We start from the raw sequence: 14,476 nt of genomic DNA on the forward strand, positions 1-14,476 counted from the left end.
GGATTGAATACAGCCGTCACCATGCGCACTTTCCTCCATGCAAGTAATGTCTCTAACAGTCTATGCTTTGATCGTTCCCTGGAAGACCAGTAGTAGTTTCCGATGCACATCTGGAGGCATTCTGTAATCTGTGGACTATCAGAGTGTTGATGAAACACAGAAATTGCATCGGGATTGAATAAAGCAGTCACCATGCGCACTTTCCTCCATAGAAGTAATGTCTCTAACAGTCTACGCTTTGATAATTCCCTGGAAGACCAGTAGTAGTTTCTAATGCACATCTGGAGGCATTCTGTAATCTGTGGACTATCTGAGAGTTGATCAAACAGAAAAATTATATCGGCATTGAATACAACAGTCACCATGCGCACTTACCTTTAAGGGAAAAATGTCTCAAACATTTTACGCTTTGATCGTTCCCTTGAAGGCCAGTAGTAGTTTCCGATGCACATCTGGATGCATTCAGTAATCTGTGGACTAGCAGAGTGTTGATGAAACACAGAAATTGCATCGGGACTGAATACAACAGTCACCATGCGCACTTTCCTCCATGGGAGTAATGTCTCAAACTGTCTACTCTTTGATCCTTCTCTGGAAGACCAGTAGTAGTTTCCGAAGCAAGTCTGGAGGCATTCTGTAATCTGTGGACTATCAGAGTGTTGATGAAACACAGAAATTGCATCGGGATTGAATACAACAGTCACCATGCGCACTTTCCTCCATGGGGGTAATGTCTCAAACATTCTACGTTTTGATCGTTCCCTGGAAAACCAGTAGAAGTTTACGATGCACATCTGGAGGCATTCTGTAGTCTGTGGACTATCACACTGTTGATGAAACACAGATATTGCATCGGGATTGAATACAACAGGCAACCTGCGCACTTTCCTCCATGGGAGTAATGTCTCTAACAGTCTATGCTTTGATCGTTCCCTGGAAGACCAGTAGTAGTTTCCGATGCACATCTGGAGGCATTCTGTAATCTGTGGGCTATCAGAGTGTTGATGAAACACAGAAATTGCATCGGGATTGAATACAGCCGTCTCCATGCGCACTTTCCTCCATGGAAGTAATGTCTATAACAGTCTATGCTTTGATCGTTCCCTGGAAGACCAGTAGTAGTTTCCGATGCACATCTGGAGGCATTCTGTAATCTGTGGGCTATCAGAGTGTTGGTGAAACACAGAAATTGCATCGGGATTGAATACAACAGTGACCATGCGCACTTTCCTCCATGGGAGTATTGTGTCATACAGTCTACACTTTGGTCGTTCCCAGGAAGACCAGTAGTAGTTTCCGATGCACATCTGGAGGCATTCTGTAATCTGTGGACTATCATAGTGCTGATGAAACACAGAAATTGCATCGGGATTGAATACAACAGTCAGCACGCGCACTTTCCACCATGGGAGAAATGTCTCAAACTGTCTACGCTTTGATCGTTCCCTGGAAGACCAGTAGTAGTTTCCGATGCACATCTGGAGGCCGTCTGTAATCTGTGGACTATCAGAGTATTGATGAAACACAGAAATTGCATCGGGATTGAATACAGCCGTCACCATGCGCACTTTCCTCCATGGAAGTAATGTCTCTAACAGTCTATGCTTTGATCGTTCCCTGGAAGACCAGTAGTAGTTTCCGATGCACATCTGGAGGCGTTCTGTAATCTGTGGGCTATCAGAGTGTTGATGAAACACAGAAAATGCATCGGGATTGAATACAACAGTCACCATGCGCACTTTCCTCCTTGGGAGTAATGTCTCAAACAGTCTACGTTTTGATCGTTCCCTGGAAGACCAGTAGTAGTTTACGATGCACATCTGGAGGCATTCTGTAGTCTGTGGACTATCAGACTGTTGATGAATCACAGAAATTGCATCGGGATTGAATACAACACTCACCATGCGCACTTACCTCCTTGGGAGTAATGTCTCAAACAGTCTACGTTTTGATCGTACCCTGGAAGACCAGTAGTAGTTTACGATGCACATCTGGAGGCATTCTGTAGTCTGTGGACTATCAGACTGTTGATGAATCACAGAAATTGCATCGGGATTGAATACAACAGGCACCATGCGCACTTTTCTCCATGGGAGTAATGTCTCAAACAGGCTATTCTTCGATCGTTCCCTGGAAGACCAGTAGTAGTTCCCGATGCACATCTGGAGGCAGTCTGTAATCTGTGGACTATCAGAGTATTGATGAAACACAGAAATTGCATCGGGATTGAATACAGCCGTCACCATGCGCACTTTCCCCCATGGTAGTAATGTCTCAAACAGTCTACGTTTTGATCGTTCCCTGGAAGACCAGTAGTAGTTTACGATGCACATCTGGAGACAATCTGTAATCTGTGGACTATCAGAGTGTTGATGAAACACAGAAATTGCATCGGGATTGAATAAAGCCGTCACCATGCGCACTTTCCTTCATTGAAGTAATGTCTCTAACAGTCTACTCTTTGATCGTTCACTGGAAGACCAGTAGTAGTTTCCGATGCACATCTGGAGGCATTCTGTAATCTGTGGACTATCAGAGTGTTGATGAAACACAGAAATTGCATCGGGATTGAATAAAGCCGCCACCATGCGCACTTTCCTCCATGGAAGTAATGTCTCAAACAGTCTACTCTTTGATCGTTCTCTGGAAGACCAGTAGTAGTTTCCAAAGCAAGTCTGGACGCATTCTGTAATGTGTGGACTATCAGAGTGTTGATGAAACACAGAAATTGCATCGGGATTGAATACAACAGTCACCATGCGCACTTTCCTCCATGGGGGTATTTCTCAAACAGTCTACCCTTTGATAATTCCCTGGAAGACCAGTAGTAGTTTCTAATGCACATCTGGAGGCATTCTGTAATCTGTGGACTATCTGAGTGTTGATCAAACAAAAAAATTACATCGGCATTGAATACAACAGTCACCATGCGCACTTTCCTTCATGGGAAAAATGTCTCAAACAGTCTACGCTTTGATCGTTTCCTTGAAGGACAGTAGTAGTTTCCGATGCACATCTGGATGCATTCAGTAATCTGTGGACTATCAGAGTGTTGATGAAACACAGAAATTGCATCGGGACTGAATACAACAGTCACCATGCGCACATTCCTCCATGGGAGTAATGTCTCAAACAGGCTATTCTTTGATCGTTCCCTGGAAGACCAGTAGTAGCTCCCGATGCACATCTGGAGGCAGTCTGTAGTCTGTGGACTATCAGAATATTGATGAAACACAGAAAATTGCATGGGGATTGAATACAGCCGTCACCATGCGCACTTTCTTCCATGGAAGTAATGTCTCTAACAGTCTATGCTTTGATCGTTCTCTGGAAGACCAGAAGTAGTTTCCGATGCACATCTGGAGGCATTCTGTAATCTGTGGACTATCAGAGTGTTGATGAAACTCAGAAAATGCATCGGGATTGAGTAAAACAGTCACCATGTGCACTTTCCTCCATGTGAGTAAGTCTAATACAGGCTACGCTTTGATCGTTCCCTGGAAGACCAGTAGGAGTTTCCGATGCACATCTGGAGGCATTCTGTAATCCGTGGACTATCTGAGTGTTGATGGAACACAGAAATTGCATCGGGATTGGATACAACAGTCTTTATGCGCACTTTCCTCCATGGAAGTAATGTCTCAAACAGTCTACGTTTTGATCGTTCCCTGGAAGACCAGTAGTAGTTTACGATGCACATCTGGAGACAATCTGTGATCTGTAGACTATCAGAGTGTTGATGAAACACAGAAATTGCATCGGGATTGAATACAACAGTCACCACGCGCACTTTCCACCATGGGAGAAATGTCTCTAACAGTCTACGCTTTGATCGTTCCCTGGAAGACCAGTAGTAGTTTCCGATGCACATCTGGAGGCATTCTGTAATCTGTGGACTATCAGAGTGGTAATGAAACACAGAAATTGCATCGGGATTGAATAAAGCCGTCACCATGCGCACTTCCCTCCATGGAAGTAATGTCTCTAACAGTCTACGCTTTGATCGTTCCCTGGAAGTCCAGTAGTAGTTTCCGATGCACATCTGGAGGCATTCTGTAATCTGTGGACTATCAGAGTGTTGATGAAACACAGAAATTGCATCGGGATTGAATAAAGCAGTCACCATGCGCACTTTCCTCCATATAAGTAATGTCTCTAACAGTCTACGCTTTGATAATTCCCTGGAAGACCAGTAGTAGCTTCTAATGCACATCTGGAGGCATTCTGTAATCTGTGGACTATCTGAGAGTTGATCAAACAAAAAAATTATATCGGCATTGAATACAACAGTCACCATGCGCACTTTCCTTCATGGGAAAAATGTCTCAAACATTTTACGCTTTGATCGTTCCCTTGAAGGCCAGTAGTAGTTTCCGATGCACATCTGGATGCATTCAGTAATCTGTGGACTAGCAGAGTGTTGATGAAACACAGAAATTGCATCGGGACTGAATACAACAGTCAACATGCGCACTTTCCTCCATGGGAGTAATGTCTCAAACAGTCTACTCTTTGATCGTTCTCTGGAAGACCAGTAGTAGTTTCCGAAGCAAGTCTGGCGGCATTCTGTTATCTGTGGACTATCAGAGTGTTGATGAAACACAGAAATTGCATCGGGATTGAATACAACAGTCACCATGCGCACTTTCCTCCATGGGGGTAATTCTCAAACAGTCTACGCATTTATCGTTCCGTGGAAGACCAGTAGTTGTTTCCGATGCATGTCTGACGGCATTCTGTAATCTGTGGACCTTCAAAGTGTGTATCAAAACACAGAAATTGCATCGGGATTGAATACAACAGTCACCATGCGCACTTTCCTCCATGGGAGTAATGTCTCAAACAGTCTACGTTTTGATCGTTCTCTGGAAGACCAGTAGTAGTTTCCGAAGCAAGTCTGGAGGCATTCTGTAATCTGATGAGTATCTGAGTGTTGATGAAATACAGAAATTGCATCGAGTTTGAATACAACAGTCACCATGCGCACTTTCCTCCATGGAAGTAATGTCTCTAACAGTCTACGCTTTGATAATTCCCTGGAAGACCAGTAGTAGTTTCTAATGCACTTCTGGAGGCATTCTGTAATCTGTGGACTATCTGAGTGTTGATCAAACAAAAAAATTACATCGGCATTGAATACAACAGTCACCATGCGCACTTTCCTTCATGGGATAAATGTCTCAAACATTCTACGCTTTGATCGTTCCCTTGAAGGATAGTAGTAGTTTCCGATGCACATCTAGATGCATTCAGTAATCTGTGGACTATCAGAGTGTTGATGAAACACAGAAATTGCATCGGGACTGAATACAACAGTCACCATGCGCACTTTCCTCCATGGGAGTAATGTCTCAAACAGTCTACTCTTTGATCGTTCTCTGGAAGACCAGTAGTAGTTTCCGAAGCAAGTCTGGAGGCATTCTGTAATCTGATGAGTATCTGAGTGTTGATGAAACACAGAAATTGCATCGGGATTGAATACAACAGTCACCACGCGCACTTTCCACCATGGGAGAAATGTCTCTAACAGTCTACGCTTTGATCGTTCCCTGGAAGACCAGTAGTAGTTTCCGATGCACGTCTGGAGGCATTCTGTAATCTGTGGACTATCAGAGTTGTAATGAAACACAGAAATTGCATCGGGATTGAATAAAGCCGTCACCATGCGCACTTCCCTCCATGGAAGTAATGTCTCTAACAGTCTACGCTTTGATCGTTCCCTGGAAGACCAGTAGTAGTTTCCGATGCACATCTGGAGGCATTCTGTAATCTGTGGACTATCAGAGTGTTGATGAAACTCAGAAAATGCATCGGGATTGAGTAAAACAGTCACCATGTGCGCTTTCCTCCATGTGAGTAAGTCTAATACAGGCTACGCTTTGATCGTTCCCTGGAAGACCAGTAGGAGTTTCCGATGCACATCTGGAGGCATTCTGTAATCCGTGGACTATCTGAGTGTTGATGGAACACAGAAATTGCATCGGGATTGGATACAACAGTCTTTATGCGCACTTTCCTCCATGGGAGTAATGTCTCAAACAGTCTACGTTTTGATCGTTCCCTGGAAGACCATTAGTAGTTTACGATGCACATCTGGAGACAATCTGTGATCTGTAGACTATCAGAGTGTTGATGAAACACAGAAATTGCATCGGGATTGAATACAACAGTCACCACGCGCACTTTCCACCATGGGAGAAATGTCTCTAACAGTCTACGCTTTGATCGTTCCCTGGAAGACCAGTAGTAGTTTCCGATGCACGTCTGGAGGCATTCTGTAATCTGTGGACTATCAGAGTTGTAATGAAACACAGAAATTGCATCGGGATTGAATAAAGCCGTCACCATGCGCACTTCCCTCCATGGAAGTAATGTCTCTAACAGTCTACGCTTTGATCGTTCCCTGGAAGACCAGTAGTAGTTTCCGATGCACATCTGGAGGCATTCTGTAAACTGTGGACTATCAGAGTGTTGATGAAACACAGAAATTGCATCGGGATTGAATAAAGCAGTCACCATGCGCACTTTCCTCCATGGAAGTAATGTCTCTAACAGTCTACGCTTTGATAATTCCCTGGAAGACCAGTAGTAGTTTCTAATGCACATCTGGAGGCGTTCTGTAATCTGTGGACTATCTGAGAGTTGAACAAACAGAAAAATTATATCGGCATTGAATACAACTGTCACCATGCGCACTTACCTTCATGGGAAAAATGTCTCAAACATTTTACGCTTTGATCGTTCCCTTGAAGGCCAGTAGTAGTTTCCGATGCACATCTGGATGCATTCAGTAATCTGTGGACTAGCAGAGTGTTGATGAAACACAGAAATTGCATCGGGACTGAATACAACAGTCACCATGCGCACTTTCCTCCATGGGAGTAATGTCTCAAACTGTCTACTCTTTGATCGTTCTCTGGAAGACCAGTAATAGTTTCCGAAGCAAGTCTGGAGGCATTCTGTAATCTGTGGACTATCAGAGTGTTGATGAAACACAGAAATTGCATCGGGATTGAATACAACAGTCACCATGCGCACTTTCCTCCATGGGGGTAATGTCTCAAACATTCTAGGTTTTGATCTTTCCCTGGAAGACCAGTAGAAGTTTACGATGCACATCTGGAGGCATTCTGTAGTCTGTGGACTATCACACTGTTGATGAAACACAGATATTGCATCGGGATTGAATACAACAGGCACCCTGCGCACTTTCCTCCATGGGAGTAATGTCTCTAACAGTCTATGCTTTGATCGTTCCCTCGAAGACCAGTAGTAGTTTCCGATGCACATCTGGAGGCATTCTGTAATCTGTGGGCTATCAGAGTGTTGATGAAACACAGAAATTGCATCGGGATTGAATACAGCCGTCTCCATGCGCACTTTCCTCCATGGAAGTAATGTCTATAACAGTCTATGCTTTGATCGTTCCCTGGAAGACCAGTAGTAGTTTCCGATGCACATCTGGAGGCATTCTGTAATCTGTGGGCTATCAGAGTGTTGGTGAAACACAGAAATTGCATCGGGATTGAATACAACAGTGACCATGCGCACTTTCCTCCATGGGAGTATTGTCTTATACAGTCTACACTTTGGTCGTTCCCAGGAAGACCAGTAGTAGTTTCCGATGCACATCTGGAGGCATTCTGTAATCTGTGGACTATCATAGTGCTGATGAAACACAGAAATTGCATCGGGATTGAATACAACAGTCACCACGCGCACTTTCCACCATGGGAGAAATGTCTCAAACTGTCTACGCTTTGATCGTTCCCTGGAAGACCAGTAGTAGTTTCCGATGCACATCTGGAGGCAGTCTGTAATCTGTGGACTATCAGAGTATTGATGAAACACAGAAATTGCATCGGGATTGAATACAGCCGTCACCATGCGCACTTTCCTCCATGGAAGTAATGTCTCTAACAGTCTATGCTTTGATCGTTCCCTGGAAGACCAGTAGTAGTTTCCGATGCACATCTGGAGGCGTTCTGTAATCTGTGGGCTATCAGAGTGTTGATGAAACACAGAAATTGCATCGGGATTGAATACAACAGTCACCATGCGCACTTTCCTCCTTGGGAGTAATGTCTCAAACTGTCTACGTTTTGATCGTTCCCTGGAAGACCAGTAGTAGTTTACGATGCACATCTGGAGGCATTCTGTAGTCTGTGGACTATCAGACTGTTGATGAATCACAGAAATTCCATCGGGATTGAATACAACACTCACCATGCGCACTTTCCTCCTTGGGAGTAATGTCTCAAACAGTCTACGTTTTGATCGTTCCCTGGAAGACCAGTAGTAGTTTACGATGCACATCTGGAGGCATTCTGTAGTCTGTGGACTATCAGACTGTTGATGAATCACAGAAATTGCATCGGGATTGAATACAACAGGCACCATGCGCACTTTTCTCCATGGGAGTAATGTCTCAAACAGGCTATTCTTTGATCGTTCCCTGGAAGACCAGTAATAGTTCCCGATGCACATCTGGAGGCAGTCTGTAATCTGTGGACTATCAGAGTATTGATGAAACACAGAAATTGCATCGGGATTGAATACAGCCGTCACCATGCGCACTTTCCCCCATGGGAGTAATGTCTCAAACAGTCTACGTTTTGATCGTTCCCTGGAGGACCAGTAGTAGTTTACGATGCACATCTGGAGACAATCTGTAATCTGTGGACTATCAGAGTGATGATGAAACACAGAAATTGCATCGGGATTGAATAAAGCCGTCACCATGCGCACTTTCCTTCATTGAAGTAATGTCTCTAACAGTCTACTCTTTGATCGTTCCCTGGAAGACCAGTAGTAGTGTCCGATGCACATCTGGAGGCATTCTGTAATCTGTGGACTATCAGAGTGTTGATGAAACACAGAAATTGCATCGGGATTGAATAAAGCCGTCACCATGCGCACTTTCCTCCATGGAAGTAATGTCTCTAACAGTCTACGCTTTGATAATTCCCTGGAAGACCAGTAGCAGTTTCTAATGCACATCTGGAGGCATTCTGTAATCTGTGGACTATCTGAGTGTTGATCAAACAAAAAAATTACATCGGGATTGAATACAACAGTCACCATGCGCACTTTCCTTCATGGGAAAAATGTCTCAAACATTCTACGCTTTGATCGTTCCCTTGAAGGCCAGTAGTAGTTTCCGATGCACATCCGGAGGTATTCTGTAATCTGTGGCCTATCAGAGTGTTGATGAAACACAGAAATTGCATCGGGATTGAATACAAGAGTCACCATGCGCACTTTCCTCCATGGGAGTAATGTCTCAAACAGTCTACGTTTTGATCGTTCCCTGGAAGACCAGTAGTAGTTTACGATGCACATCTGGAGACAATCTGTAATCTGTGGACTATCAGAGTGTTGATGAAACACAGAAATTGCATTGGGATTGAATACAACAATCACCACACGCACTTTCCACCACGGGAGAAATGTCTCTAACAGTCTACGCTTTGATCGTTCCCTGGAAGACCAGTAGTAGTTTCCGATGCACATCTGGAGGCATTCTGTAATCGGTGGACTATCAGAGTGTTGATGAAACACAGAAATTGCATCGGGATTAAATAAAGCCGTCACCATGCGCACTTTCCTCCATGGAAGTAATGTCTCTAACAGTCTACGCTTTGATAATTCCCTGAAAGACCAGTAGCAGTTTCTAATGCACATCTGGAGGCATTCTGTAATCTGTGGACTATCTGAGTGTTGATCAAACAAAAAAATTACATCGGGATTGAATACAACGGTCACCATGCGCACTTTCCTTCATGGGAAAAATGTCTCAAACATTCTTCGCTTTGATCGTTCCCTTGAAGGCCAGTCGTAGTTTCTGATGCACATCTGGAGGCATTCAGTAATCTGTGGACTATCAGAGTGTTGATGAAACACAGAAATTGCTTCGGGACTGAATACAACATTCACCATGCGCACTTTCCTCCATGGGAGTAATGTCTCAAACAGTCTACTCTTTGATCGTTCTCTTTAAGACCAGTAGTAGTTTCCGAAGCAAGTCTGGAGGCATTCTGTAATCTGTGGACTATCAGAGTGTTGATGAAACACAGAAATTGCATCGGGATTGAGTACAACAGTCACCACGCGCACTTTCCACCATGGGAGAAATGTCTCTAACAGTCTACGCTTTGATCGTTCCCTGGAAGACCAGTAGTAGTTTCCGATGCACATCTGGAGGCATTCTGTAATCTGTGGACTATCAGAGTGTTGATGAAACACAGAAATTGCATCGGGATTGAATAAAGCCGTCACCATGCGCACTTTCCTCCATGGAAGTAATGTCTCTAACAGTCTACGCTTTGATCGTTCACTGGAATACCAGTAGTAGTTTCCGATGCACATCTGGAGGCATTCTGTAATCTGTGGACTATCAGAGTGTTGATGAAACACAGAAATTGCATCGGGATTGAATAAAGCCGCCACCATGCGCACTTTCCTCCATGGAAGTAATGTCTCAAACAGTTACTCTTTGATCGTTCTCTGGAAGACCAGTAGTAGTTTCCAAAGCAAGTCTGGACGCATTCTGTAATGTGTGGACTATCAGAGTGTTGATGAAACACAGAAATTGCATCGGGATTGAATACAACAGTCACCATGCGCACTTTCCTCCATGGGGGTATTTCTCAAACAGTCTACCCTTTGATAATTCCCTGGAAGACCAGTAGTAGTTTCTATGCACATCTGGAGGCATTCTGTAATCTGTGGACTATCTGAGTGTTGATCAAACAAAAAAATTACATCGGCATTGAATACAACAGTCACCATGCGCACTTTCCTTCATGGGAAAAATGTCTCAAACATTCTACGCTTTGATCGTTTCCTTGAAGGATAGTAGTAGTTTCCGATGCACATCTGGATGCATTCAGTAATCTGTGGACTATCAGAGTGTTGATGAAACACAGAAATTGCATCGGGACTGAATACAACAGTCACCATGCGCACTTTCCTCCATGGGAGTAATGTCTCAAACAGGCTATTCTTTGATCGTTCCCTGGAAGACCAGTAGTAGTTCCCGATGCACATCTGGAGGCAGTCTGTAGTCTGTGGACTATCAGAATATTGATGAAACACAGAAAATTGCATGGGGATTGAATACAGCCGTCACCATGCGCACTTTCCTCCCTGGAAGTAATGTCTCTAACAGTCTATGCTTTGATCGTTCCCTGGAAGACCAGAAGTAGTTTCCGATGCACATCTGGAGGCATTCTGTAATCTGTGGACTATCAGAGTGTTGATGAAACTCAGAAAATGCATCGGGATTGAGTAAAACAGTCACCATGTGCACTTTCCTCCATGTGAGTAAGTCTAATACAGGCTACGCTTTGATCGTTCCCTGGAAGACCAGTAGGAGTTTCCGATGCACATCTGGAGGCATTCTGTAATCCGTGGACTATCTGAGTGTTGATGGAACACAGAAATTGCATCGGGATTGGATACAACAGTCTTTATGCGCACTTTCCTCCATGGGAGTAATGTCTCAAACAGTCTACGTTTTGATCGTTCCCTGGAAGACCAGTAGTAGATTACGATGCACATCTGGAGACAATCTGTGATCTGTAGACTATCAGAGTGTTGATGAAACACAGAAATTGCATCGGGATTGAATACAACAGTCACCATGCGCACTTTCCACCATGGGAGAAATGTCTCTAACAGTCTACGCTTTGATCGTTCTTTGGAAGACCAGTAGTAGTTTCCGATGCACATCTGGAGGCATTCTGTAATCTGTGGACTATCAGAGTGGTAATGAAACACAGAAATTGCATCGGGATTGAATAAAGCCGTCACCATGCGCACTTCCCTCCATGGAAGTAATGTCTCCAACAGTCTACGCTTCGATCGTTCCCTGGAAGACCAGTAGTAGTTTCCCTTGCACATCTGGAGGCATTCTGTAATCTGTGGACTATCAGAGTGTTGATGAAACACAGAAATTGCATCGGGATTGAATAAAGCAGTCACCATGCGCACTTTCCTCCATGGAGGTAATGTCTCTAACAGTCTACGCTTTGATAATTCCCTGGAAGACCAGTAGTAGTTTCTAATGCATATCTGGAGGCATTCTGTAAACTGTGGACTATCTGAGAGTTGATCAAACAAAAAAATTATATCGGCATTGAATACAACAGTCACCATGCGCACTTTCCTTCATGGGAAAAATGTCTCAAACATTTTACGCTTTGATCGTTCCCTTGAAGGCCAGTAGTAGTTTCCGATGCACATCTGGATGCATTCAGTAATCTGTGGACTAGCAGAGTGTTGATGAAACACAGAAATTGCATCGGGACTGAATACAACAGTCACCATGCGCACTTTCCTCCATGGGAGTAATGTCTCAAACTGTCTACTCTTTGATCGTTCTCTGGAAGACCAGTAGTAGTTTCCGAAGCAAGTCTGGAGGCATTCTGTAATCTGTGGACTATCAGAGTGTTGATGAAACACAGAAATTGCATCGGGATTGAAAACAACAGTCACCATGCGCACTTTCCTCCATGGGGGTAATGTCTCAAACATTCTAGGTTTTGATCGTTCCCTGGAAGACCAGTAGAAGTTTACGATGCACGTCTGGAGGCATTCTGTAGTCTGTGGACTATCACACTGTTGATGAAACACAGAAATTGCATCGGGATTGAATACAATAGGGCACCCTGCGCACTTTCCTCCATGGGAGTAATGTCTCTAACAGTCTATGCTTTGATCGTTCCCTGGAAGACCAGTAGTAGTTTCCGATGCACATCTGGAGGCATTCTGTAATCTGTGGGCTATCAGAGTGTTGATGAAACACAGAAATTGCATCGGGGATGAATACAGCCGTCTCCATGCGCACTTTCCTCCATGGAAGTAATGTCTATAACAGTCTATGCTTTGATCGTTCCCTGGAAGACCAGTAGTAGTTTCCGATGCACATCTGGAGGCATTCTGTAATCTGTGGGCTATCAGAGTGTTGGTGAAACACAGAAATTGCATCGGGATTGAATACAACAGTTACCATGCGCACTTTCCTCCATGGGAGTATTGTCTCATACAGTCTACACTTTGGTCGTTCCCAGAAAGACCAGTAGTAGTTTCCGATGCACATCTGGAGGCATTCTGTAATCTGTGGACTATCAGAGTGTTGATGAAACACAGAAATTGCATCGGGATTGAATACAACAGTCACCACGCGCACTTTCCACCATGGGAGAAATGTCTCAAACTGTCTACGCTTTGATCGTTCCCTGGAAGACCAGTAGTAGTTTCCGATGCACATCTGGAGGCAGTCTGTAATCTGTGAACTATCAGAGTATTGATGAAACACAGAAATTGCATCGGGATTGAATACAGCCGTCACCATGCGCACTTTCCTCCATGGAAGTAATGTCTCTAACAGTCTATGCTTTGATCGTTCCCTGGAAGACCAGTAGTAGTTTACGATGCACATCTGGAGGCGTTCTGTAATCTGTGGGCTATCAGAGTGTTGATGAAACACAGAAATTGCATCGGGATTGAATACAACAGTCACCATGCGCAATTTCCTCCTTGGGAGTAATGTCTCAAACAGTCTACGTTTTGATCGTTCCCTGGAAGACCAGTAGTAGTTTACGATGCACATCTGGAGGCATTCTGTAGTCTGTGGACTATCAGACTGTTGATGAATCACAGAAATTGCATCGGGATTGAATACAACACTCACCATGCGCACTTTCCTCCTTGGGAGTAATGTCTCAAACAGTCTACGTTTTGATCGTTCCCTGGAAGACCAGTAGTAGTTTACGATGCACATCTGGAGGCATTCTGTAGTCTGTGGACTATCAGACTGTTGATGAATCACAGAAATTGCATCGGGATTGAATACAACAGGCACCATGCGCACTTTTCTCCATGGGAGTAATGTCTCAAACAGGCTATTCTTTGATCGTTCCCTGGAAGACCAGTAATAGTTCCCGATGCACATCTGGAGGCAGTCTGTAATCTGTGGACTATCAGAGTATTGATGAAACACAGAAATTGCATCGGGATTGAATACAGCCGTCACCATGCGCACTTTCCCCCATGGGAGTAATGTCTCAAACAGTCTACGTTTTGATCGTTCCCTGGAAGACCAGTAGTAGTTTACGATGCACATCTGGAGACAATCTGTAATCTGTGGACTATCAGAGTGATGATGAAACACAGAAATTGCATCGGGATTGAATAAAGCCGTCACCATGCGCACTTTCCTTCATTGAAGTAATGTCTCTAACAGTCTACTCTTTGATCGTTCCCTGGAAGACCAGTAGTAGTGTCCGATGCACATCTGGAGGCATTCTGTAATCTGTGGACTATCAGAGTGTTGATGAAACACAGAAATTGCATCGGGATTGAATAAAGCCGTCACCATGCGCACTTTCCTCCATGGAAGTAATGTCTCTAACAGTCTACGCTTTGATAATTCCCTGGAAGACCAGTAGCAGTTTCTAATGCACATCTGGAG

The sequence above is a fragment of the Schistocerca gregaria genome, unplaced genomic scaffold (genome assembly GCF_023897955.1).
Source record: "Schistocerca gregaria isolate iqSchGreg1 unplaced genomic scaffold, iqSchGreg1.2 ptg000169l, whole genome shotgun sequence".
NCBI lineage: Eukaryota > Metazoa > Arthropoda > Insecta > Orthoptera > Acrididae > Schistocerca > Schistocerca gregaria.